Below are 10,336 nucleotides of genomic sequence, written 5' to 3'. Positions count from 1 at the left end.
TTTTGCTCCAGAGCAATTCAGTAGTAAATTAATTCTATAGAGGCAGTGGCTCTTCTTTGATGGCGGGACCACTTCTGAAAATAGTGGTAGTGGTCCCACTGTGATCAAATATGGGGGGTGTTTAATGATGGGTTAATAGGGAGGCAATGTTCTTCAAAGGTTACTTGTGGTCATTGGCTAATGACCATGAGTAACTCTTCCTAGCGAAGGTACTTCAGCATCCTCTTTGTTAGGCAACCAGGGCCATGGAAGATAAATCACATGGTCTTTTTTGCAGTATAGTTCTTAGTTTAGTCAAAATCTAAACATAGTGTAAGCCTTCACTTTCCCCTCACCCACAGCTAATTAAGGATCTGGCGCCTGTAGGGGAGGTGAGCGAATTGACTTAAGTTTGCTGGGGTGCTATTGCAAGGGAAATCGCATGCCAGCAGATTTGTTGGCATTGGCTACATGTGTCAAAAAAAAAAAAAGCCAGTGATACAGAAATTCCTAGAAAAGGAAGGGTTGATATAACTTAATATATTTGAGTCCTACAAAGAAAGTAGAAGTCTATTTGGACTTATCCAATTCTGCAGTAATACAATTATGATGAGGACTAGAGATGAGCAAACACTGTTCGATCGAATAGATATTCGATCGGCTGCATCTCCCGTGTACCCGAGCTGAGCGCACGGCCAGTTCTGCTACATCTCGGCATAGGAATGCATTGACCAGCGTTGATTGGCCGAATGCCATACAGAGTGCAGCATTCGGCCAATCAACACTGGTTCTGCCAGAGGAGGCGGAGTCTAAGATCAGTCCTCAACAGTCTCCATTCTGGTCTGATTTTAGACCGCCTCCTCACAGACGAGCCTCCAGCAGAATCAGCGTTGATTGGCCAAATGCTGTACTTTCTATGGCATTCGGCCAATCAACGCTGGTCAATGCATTCCTATGGGAAAAAGTCAGCTCCCGCATATCGCAAGCTGACAGAGATCCTGACGTAACACAGTAACTTGGGCATGTTAGATGCCCCCAGACATGCTTCCCCTGCTGTCCCAGTTGCATTGCAGAGGTATTGGCATAATTTCCTGGGGTGTCATAGTGGACTTGGTGACTCTCCTGAGTCAAAGAGTGGGATCCCCTGTAATGAGCATTTTTTCCCCATAGACTATAATGGGGTTCGATATTCGTTCGAATAGTTGAATATTGAGGGGCTATTTGAAACGAATATCGAATATTGAATATTTTACTGTTCGCTCATCTCTAATGAGGACTCATGACAGTTCATGCACATTTTAAAATTGAATGACCCAAGTGGGACTCGAACCCACAATCCCCAGCTCCAGAGGCTGATGCCTTATCCATTAGGCCACTGGGCCACCTTTTGCTGGGGGTTTGAACATTGTTATAGATAAAATCTTCACTACTTTGACTTTGAAGGTTGAGGGAAACTTGAAACATTTGAGATATATACACTCAAATAATTGGATATGAGGGTATGTGTACTTGAACTAAGACCAAAGGAAAAACTAATTTGAAACAGTTCACTATAGCATAGCTTTTAATGGTAGTTCTAAAATTATAATAACAAAAATAACCAAAAGGCTCAATAGCCTGCTGTTGAATTAAAATAGAGCACCCAAGGGTAGAACATTCATAATATCGCACTTGTATAGTATATAATGTGTAAATCCAACCGTCTCATAGTAACATCTTATAAAGGCTGCCCATTAGAGATGAGCGAACAGCGTTCGATCGAGTACATGTTCGATCAGATATCAGGCTGTTCGAGATGTTCAATTCCAGTAGAACACCAGGTGGCAAACTCACGAAAAATTTGATTCCCCTCCCACCTTCCCTGGCACTTTTTTTGCACCAATAACTGCACAGGGGAGGTGGGACAGGAACTACAACAACGGAGGCATTGAAAAAAATCGGAAAAAGTAATTGGCTGGCTAAATCAGGTGACCTCCAATTCAATAGTGGATTTAATATCCGGTTCATATGAGACTGTGAACTATGTGACTGTGAGACAGGGATAGATCTACAGGCAGGGATAGCTAGGGATTACCTTTATTTAGGTGGGAATGTCACTCACACAGCTCTTTGGGGCTCTATCTGGTCGGGATACCTGTCAGCTTGTGATATGCGCGAGCTGACTTTTTCCCATAGGCATGCATTGACCAGCGTTGATTGGTCGAATGCCATACAGAGTACAGCATTCGGCCAATCAACGCTGGTTCTGCTGGAGGCGCGTCTGTGAGGCAGAGTATAAGATCAGACCAGAATGGAGACTGCTGTGGACCGATCATAGACTCCGCCTCCTCCGGCAGAATCAGCGTTGATTGGCTGAATGCTGTACTTTGTATGGCATTCGGCCAATCAACGCTGGTCAATGCATTCCTATGGGAAAAAGTCAGCTCCCGCATATCGCAAGCTGACAGGGATCCTGACGTAATACAGTGACTTGGGCATGTTAGATGCCCCAGGCATGCTTCCTCTGCTGTCCCAGTTGCATTCCAGGGTGTTGGCATCATTTCCTGGGGAGTCATAGTGGACTTGGTGACCCTCCTGAGTCGAATATTGGTTTCCCTCTAAACAAGTATTTTTTCCCCATAGACTATAATGGGGTTCGATATTCGATCGAACAGTCGAGTATTGAGCGGCTACTTGTATTGAATTTCGAACTTCGAACATTTCACTGTTTGCTCATCTCTACTGCCCATAAGTCCAGCAATTACAGAGGTAATAAGTTCACTGATGGCTTACTAAAAAGTAAGTGTCTTGTAAGATATACTACAAGATCACCCCTAAGGTGTAGTTAGCAGTTGTCATATACTGTAGCAGTCAAACATATATCTGAAAGGGTTACTGCTTGGACTTGTGGACTCTTTTATTATTCAAATACATTTATTTAAAAATATTAAGAGAAAATACATTATTTTTAAAACCCCTGTCCCTTCTTAACTTTCTTTTTCTTAGTATGGGACCCTATTACATGTGTAGCTAGGGGTTCGGGAAAGGGGTGCAAACATGTCTAAATGGGTCCCCAACTAAGGTACCCCAATATTATAACATACCGTGACTGTATAGTGGTATATACCAACTATCAATAAAAATGAGCTGGAAAACCCTTTTAGTAAACCTCAACTGTCCACTTATATTAGGGGTGTACTTTATTTTTTTACACATTTCTTCAGTGATTTAGTGTACATTTTGTTAAATAAATAATAGCATGGTGTAATTTTCCATGTACTCTTTTTTTCTCTGAAGTTGTAATTAACTAAAATAAGACATTCTAGAACCAGATTTTTTTAATTTAATATATTTTTTAAATTATGTCTTGATATGTAAAAACATACAATTCGAAAAGGGTACACATTTGTTCCCCATGACTAAACATATATCTAAATATGCCATTCCATATCAGTAATATTTCCATCTAATGTCCATGCATTAATTTCATTCAGTGCTCAAATGATGCCAGCATACAATTCAGTAAGGTCAGTAATGATAGAGTTCAACAAACATACAAAAATAGCCAGAACTGCCAAACAATATGAACTATATATACTGGTGCATGTTACCATGGCTGCGATAGAAAATGCAAATACACACAGAAATTGCAACACTCTGCACGTGCCAAGAGCAATACTATGCATATTGTATACATAAATACATGAAATGAGGTTCATAGCGTACATTTTGATCAAATTATCAGAGCCCATTTGCCAGGGTTAAGATGACCTCATTATAGGAACACTGCACTACAAAGACTCTCGCTGATCCTTTGTTTCCAAATGAATTCAGGGGAGTGTAGTTCAACCATATTATGCTCTAAATAATTCAGCCTTGGGCAGATGGGTGGGTGCACAACCAAGATGGAGTCAGCCACACCCATATGCACAATGCAAGAAACACTATAATAGTTAGTCTTTGTTCTGTAGGGTCCCCTCTAAAAAGCTTTTTGATGGCTAATGGGCTTACAGAACTTGATAAAAAGATCTGCTAAGAACCTGACTTTTGTGTATTTACGTAAACACTGTGCATATCAGTAAGGTTCTTGACGCTAGCAGAATTCTGTATTCTTCTATGCCTACATTAGAAATGTATAAGGAAAATGTTTGTTTTTGTACCGTGTTAGCCAGTGGGTAGGAAATATAAAAAACAAAAAACTTGAGAGTCTTCAGTAGTTGATACCTTTTGTAATTACAGATCAGCGAGTACTATTCGAAACGGCCGTTTAGAATAGCACGCACCCATAGGAATGAATGGAAGCAGCGGACACGCAGACTTTGCTGGTGGCCGGCCGCTTAACCCCCTGCATGCCGTTCATTCCTATGGGTGCGTGCTATTCGAGACAGGAGTTTCGAATAGTACTCGCTCATCTCTATTTTTAATGGCTAACTAATAATGATTAGAGATGAGCGAACACTAAAATGTTCGGGGTTCGAAATCCGATTCGAACAACCGCACACTGTTCGAACGGGTTTCAAACCCCATTATAGTCTATGGGGGGAAATGCTCGTTTCAGGGGTATGCAACATTCGATCAAATTCTACTTACTAAGTCCATGAGTGAGGGTCGAGCTGTATTCTTCTCCCTGTGCAGCGTCCCCGCGTCCTCTTCTGGCCTTGAATTCACTCTGCTAGGCATCGGGCCTGGGCAGAGCCGACTGCGCATGCCCGCACTACAAGCGGACATGCGCAGGTGGCTCTGCCCAGGCCCGATGCCTGGCAGAGTGAATTCAGAGCCAGAAGAGGACGCAGGGACGCTGCGCAGGGAGAAGGCTTCTAAAGGTAAGAGAAGAACCAGCGTTGATTGGCAATGTATAGCATTCTGCCAATCAACGCTGGTTCTGCATCGAATCTTAACTTCGAACAGCTAGTAGTACTCGATCGAGTACGAGTATTTCGAATACCGTAGTATTTGATCGAACACCTACTCAATCGAGTACTACTCGCTCATCTCTAATAATGATGACAGATTACAACGTTTCGAAGCTCTGGGCTTCTTCTTCAGGTATATCTGAAGGTATCTTCTTCAAATATATCTTCTTCTGATATACCTGAAGAAGAAGCCCAGAGCTTCAAAATGTTGTAATCTGTCATCATTATTAGTTAACCATTAAAAAAGGTATCAACTAGAGAAGACTCTCAATTTTTTTGTTTTTTATATTTCCTACATCAGAAATGGTAACTCCTGGGGGTCCAAAATTTCTGGACCAATAGGAAATACAGACCCTAGGCAATTTCCAGCAGGGTTAAGACAATCAAAAACTTAATTGTGGCTCTTGTTCACAGTCTTCATCAGAACACATTGAAATGCACTAAGGAGGTTATGAACTTTTAAAGGCAGTCTGTCATTACAACATCTTATTGACCAAGCACCACAGGTAGACAGGCTGGAGTAACCTAAATCAAATGGTGTTATCACCTTGTGAATCATTATTTCACTTGCGGAGATATCACAATTATTGTCAATATGCAATTGAGCTCTTTGGTTGGAGATAACAACCTTTGATTTAGTTGACCCTTATCTATCCGGGCTTCGTTGATATGCAGGGTGTGGAGACAGACTTCCTTTAACATAAAAGCAACCAATCGCGAAAGAATATTTATTCTGATATATCTGATTATATTTTGGTGCATTGTCACAAACCCATACATCTGTGGTTGAGAAGCCACAAAACACCCTTCAGACTAGTGATAAGACACATCCTGACTGGAATACATTATTAGAGGCTATCATATACTTTATGCAATTTGCACTAAGTGACATCCAACAACAGACATTGCATTATAGCTTAGATGGCTTCCATGAAACTCTGCCAAGACATTAGCAACTTACTGGCAATCGATTTAGAGTGGATTTTATGGCTGCAGAAACTACAACATAGTGCTGTGGTGCATACAAACTCAAGTTATTCTAGGGACTAAACAGCAAAGTATGGCATCTCAAGGAGTTTGCATTATCTATATTAATGTTTTTTTTTTTTTTATCATTGCCGCATGTGTGAAATTCGCAATTAATTATTATTACCCATATGTGTTGACTCATGCCCATAGTTAATCTTACCAGTAAAGTAAAGGAAAAAACACAGAAGAGAAGAGAGAAGGAAAATAGAGAATGGAGGGAGGGGGGTACCTGTAACTAGAGGTTGTGTAACGTACAGTAGGTGTCCAGGAAACCAATCTACAGAGTTATTTTAAGTTGCTGCGAGGGAATCAATGTTACAGACATCCTTCATCCTAGCCACCAGATCAGGACCGGTAGGATGGGGGGGGGGTGCAGCACACCTCCAATATTTAGCGATAAAAGTCTTGTCTGCAGTACACAAATAGGGGAGAAGTCTACAACTTTCACTGTGTCCATGTGCGTGAAAGTAAGTAATCAATTTTTAATAAAATTTTTAATGAAAAAGTGGTCTACCATAATTGTAAATATCCTAACAAATTCAGTCAAATTTCCTGTGTGGCTAAAATATAATCCTCTGAAGGACCTAATAGCTGAGTAACTTAGTCAACCATTCTGGTCATCCTCCTGTGAATCCAATGAATCCCTTGCAGTGATAGTTTCTATTCATATTCAATATTCATATTTGTACTTGGAGATTCAATGTTGTATAGGTGTTTGAGAATCCTGGCATGTTCCTTTTTTCTTGCAGCATAATGAAAATTTTGTATTAAATCATATTTAAAATAAAAAACAGTCTACAAAAGTGCTAAAAGAATTAGGAAGACCTGAAATAACGCAAGCTCGGTCAAACATAAGGATTGCTTTAACAGAAGAGGAACACTTGAGCACAGATGACATTTAAAGCTCTGCATACTCTTATCTACAACTTCTGTGATGACCTCAGCCAGTCTTACTATCCTTGTATCCTTGTTTATAGATAACTAATTCATGATGCAAGGGGCAGACATTAATCTTCCTGTTCCTACGTTCTTAGGTTTGTAAACTTTCCCCTCAATGTCCATTTTATGGGCTACAGTAATGTGATTACAGAGCTGGTGATCAATCAAACTACATCACTATGAAGTCCCAGCCACCACCTGCTTATGAATGCAGGGAAATTTAGGAGGAAAATATTGTGAATGTATGCGTGTACTACTACTAACTGCATAGACCTGTACGTATGACAAAATATTATACTAGTTACAATAAACTGATATGAATGACTTTGACTGCAGTTACAAATTGTCACATAACTTAATTAAGTATACATGTGAACAAGGTAATCTTTTGGGGAAACTTAGCACAAAGGGCATGACTTAATATGCATTGCAGTGCACCAAAAATGTACCAAATGTTTGGCACTTTCTTTGTGCAAACTAATCCACCAAATATAAAGTTAGATTGAACAGTTGAGAGATAGACCAGATTTATCTCAAACTGCTAGCACTGTCTAGCAGTTATACAGTATTAGGAAACCTGTCCCAGTATCTTAAAATAGAAGTTCTCCAGTTTTGAAAACCCATTTTCAGATTCAGTGCCTTGCAGGTTGTGTTATGAAGGGCTAGTAGTGGGCAAGCTAACTAGGGAAACAGGAAGGGGTATAAGTGAGAAAGGGACAGGGAGGGGATGAGAGAGGGAGCGGGAGGGAGTCACCTCTGAGTGAAGGAAACCCCTTTAAATGTATTTTAATGAGGTTTTAATTTATAGATTAACACAAAGTAGTAATAATAATAATAATAATAATTGTGAAGTGGAATGAAAATGATACATGGTTTTCAAAATTTTAATTAACTAAAAATCAGAAAAGTGTGACGCGCAAAAGTATTCAGCCCCCTATATCAATACTTTGTAGAGATATCTTTCACTGCAATCACAGCTCCAAGTCTTTTAGGATATGTCTCTACCAGCTTTGCCCATCTAGAGACTGAGATTTTTGCCCATTCTTCTTTGCAAATTTCTCAAGCCCAGCCAGATTGGATGGAGAGCATCTGTGAACAGCAATTTTCATGTCTTGCCACATATACTCAATGGGATATGGTCTGGACTTTGACTGGGCCATTCTAACACACGAATATTCTTTGATCTAAATCATTCCACTGTAGCTCTGGCTGTATGTTTAGAGTCATTGTCTTGCTGGAAAGTGAATCTTCTTCCCAGTCCCAACTCTTTTGTAGTCTCCAACAGGTTTTCTTCCAGGATTGCCCTATATTTAGTTCCATCCATCTTCCCATCAACTCTGACCAGCTTCCCTGTCCCTGGTGAAGAAAAGCATCCTAACACCATGATGCTGCCACCGCCATGTCTCACAGTGGAGATGGTGTGTTCAGGGGGATGAGTACTGTTACTTTTTCACCACCTATAGCACTTTGCATTTAGGCCAAAAGTTCAACTTTTGTCTCATCTAACAGAACACCTTCTTCCACATGTTTGCTGTGCCCCTGACCCATTCTCCTCCACCAACACTGGTCGGTGACTTTGACTAAGAGGGGGAAACTGTTCCTCCTCTTCCATCCCTCATTGCATGACTGTGTTTCTTGTAATATATACTATAGATGACTTCTCTGATGCTGCAGTCATCCATGCTGACAAATTTGTTGACTTCTTCATAGGGCATGAGAAGTCAGCATACTTCCCTAATGAGCCTTCAATGATGTATCTTGAAGTATCACATTGTCCATATGGTCTGCTCCATGCAATAATCGCTCACCGCATTCTGCTGCTCACACAGACGCTTCAGCATAAGGTGCAGTTTTACCAAGTTGGATAGTCACAGCTAACACGATGCAAAGGCAGACCATTTTGTCCTGGTTCATTATTTACAAAACTGCATGGCAGCACTTTGCCTTACATCCATGAAAGGGGCAGGAGGAAGAGAAAAGGAAGCAAAAGCTTGACTTTGTAAAGATGGTGGCGGGAAATGGTCAACAGAGGAGGATGTAATTTGCCCTGCATGGTGTTGGAACTGGGCCTATACAATTGGGGTGTTAGTATCTGTACTTGCTGCATTTCTTTTTTTTTTTTTTAATTCAAAGGATTTTATTGAATTTTTTACATAAACAACATATTACAATTGATGTAAATGCATAAATCAGAGCAAAATGAACATATCATATCAGAGATTTCAGAACAATAACGATATCCTATTCTTTCAGAGGAATAAATCTCCTAATCCTTTCAGGGTAGAAAGGGAGGGAAGAGAAGTAAAAAAAAGGAAAGAGCAAGAAAGGAGGAGAAGAAGGGAAGGTAGAAGCCAGGATGGAGGGAAGAAAAAAAGAGAAAGAGAGAGAGGAAGGAGAGAAAAAGAAGTCTAGAGGCTTCTCTCCTTGAGCGGGGATCCAGCAGGAGTAGTGGGAATATAGTGTATCTAATTCCTAATTAGGATGCTGCAACCAGGGTGACCAGATTTTCAGAAAATGATCATGAGGTCTCAAGGATCCGCTCAAAAGTTAATCAAAAGTTCCTTTTAATGCCAGAACAGAGGATCTAAGACCTTTGCAGCTGCCAGGAGGTGAGAGATGAGAGTGTTTTTGAGGGCTTGTAGACATCTGTGGACATGGAAAAGAATAACATGGGCAAGATGTATAGAACTCTCAACTTGTTTGCTAAAAGTGTCTTATTTTGAGGAAAACCCACCAAATATGAAATAAGGTTCCCTTTGCTAGCTTACATCTCCAGCTGCTGTTCTTCCAGACCTTCTACTACATACATGGTTGAATAAATGAAAACTTTCAAACTTGCCAAAGTACTTGCTATACAATTACACCATTTTTATTTGCTTCCAAACAGCAATGTGGAAAATGTTTAAAACTTAGCTTTTAATTTATTAATACAACTAAAAGAATTGTGCCCGTGCATATTAGGGAATATAAATCTGTACTGTTCCAGATCCACAGGACATAATAGTCCCTGAATTATTTTAAATCACATTCACCAGAGGAAATAAGCTTATAAACTTCAGTACTGCTATTACTCAGAAATTCGGAGACGTAATAGTCTCTGAGTAAGTTTTGCAACACTAAATATCAAAAAATATTACAAAAGCACACACACATTACGTCTTCCTCTCCTATGCAATGGGAGGCTCTGAAATGTGTTCTGAGGAGGGTCTTGATAAAGCATGGAGCCAGACTCAAAGGGTAAGCAAGGTTGAAACTCAGTTCCTTTCTCCAGACTCACGCTACTCTGGTGGCCCAACACAAACCAACTCACCAACACTTCACTCTTGCAGCTGTTACAGCAACACAACATGAGATCAGGTTCCTTCTCCCCTGAAATGGCCTTGGCATTCCTATTTGTGTCCCGATATCCCATTTAGACACACCGTTCACCACACAAAAACTAGAGCTGGGGATCTCAAGTCTTACGATGGCCAAAAACACAGGCCCAGATGGTTTCA

General features: G+C 40.5%; 1 non-coding gene across 1 annotated transcript; it reads right to left on the bottom strand.

The window, feature by feature from the left end:
- Positions 1–1,288: 1,288 nt before the first annotated feature.
- On the bottom strand, positions 1,289–1,361 carry TRNAQ-CUG (transfer RNA glutamine (anticodon CUG)). The gene has a single exon. It is a non-coding gene; the product is annotated as a tRNA-Gln (tRNA).
- Positions 1,362–10,336: the final 8,975 nt, after the last annotated feature.

The sequence above is a fragment of the Leptodactylus fuscus genome, chromosome 6, assembly GCF_031893055.1.
Source record: "Leptodactylus fuscus isolate aLepFus1 chromosome 6, aLepFus1.hap2, whole genome shotgun sequence".
NCBI classification, from domain to species: Eukaryota; Metazoa; Chordata; class Amphibia; order Anura; family Leptodactylidae; genus Leptodactylus; species Leptodactylus fuscus.
This window is presented reverse-complemented; position numbering and strand designations above follow the sequence as displayed.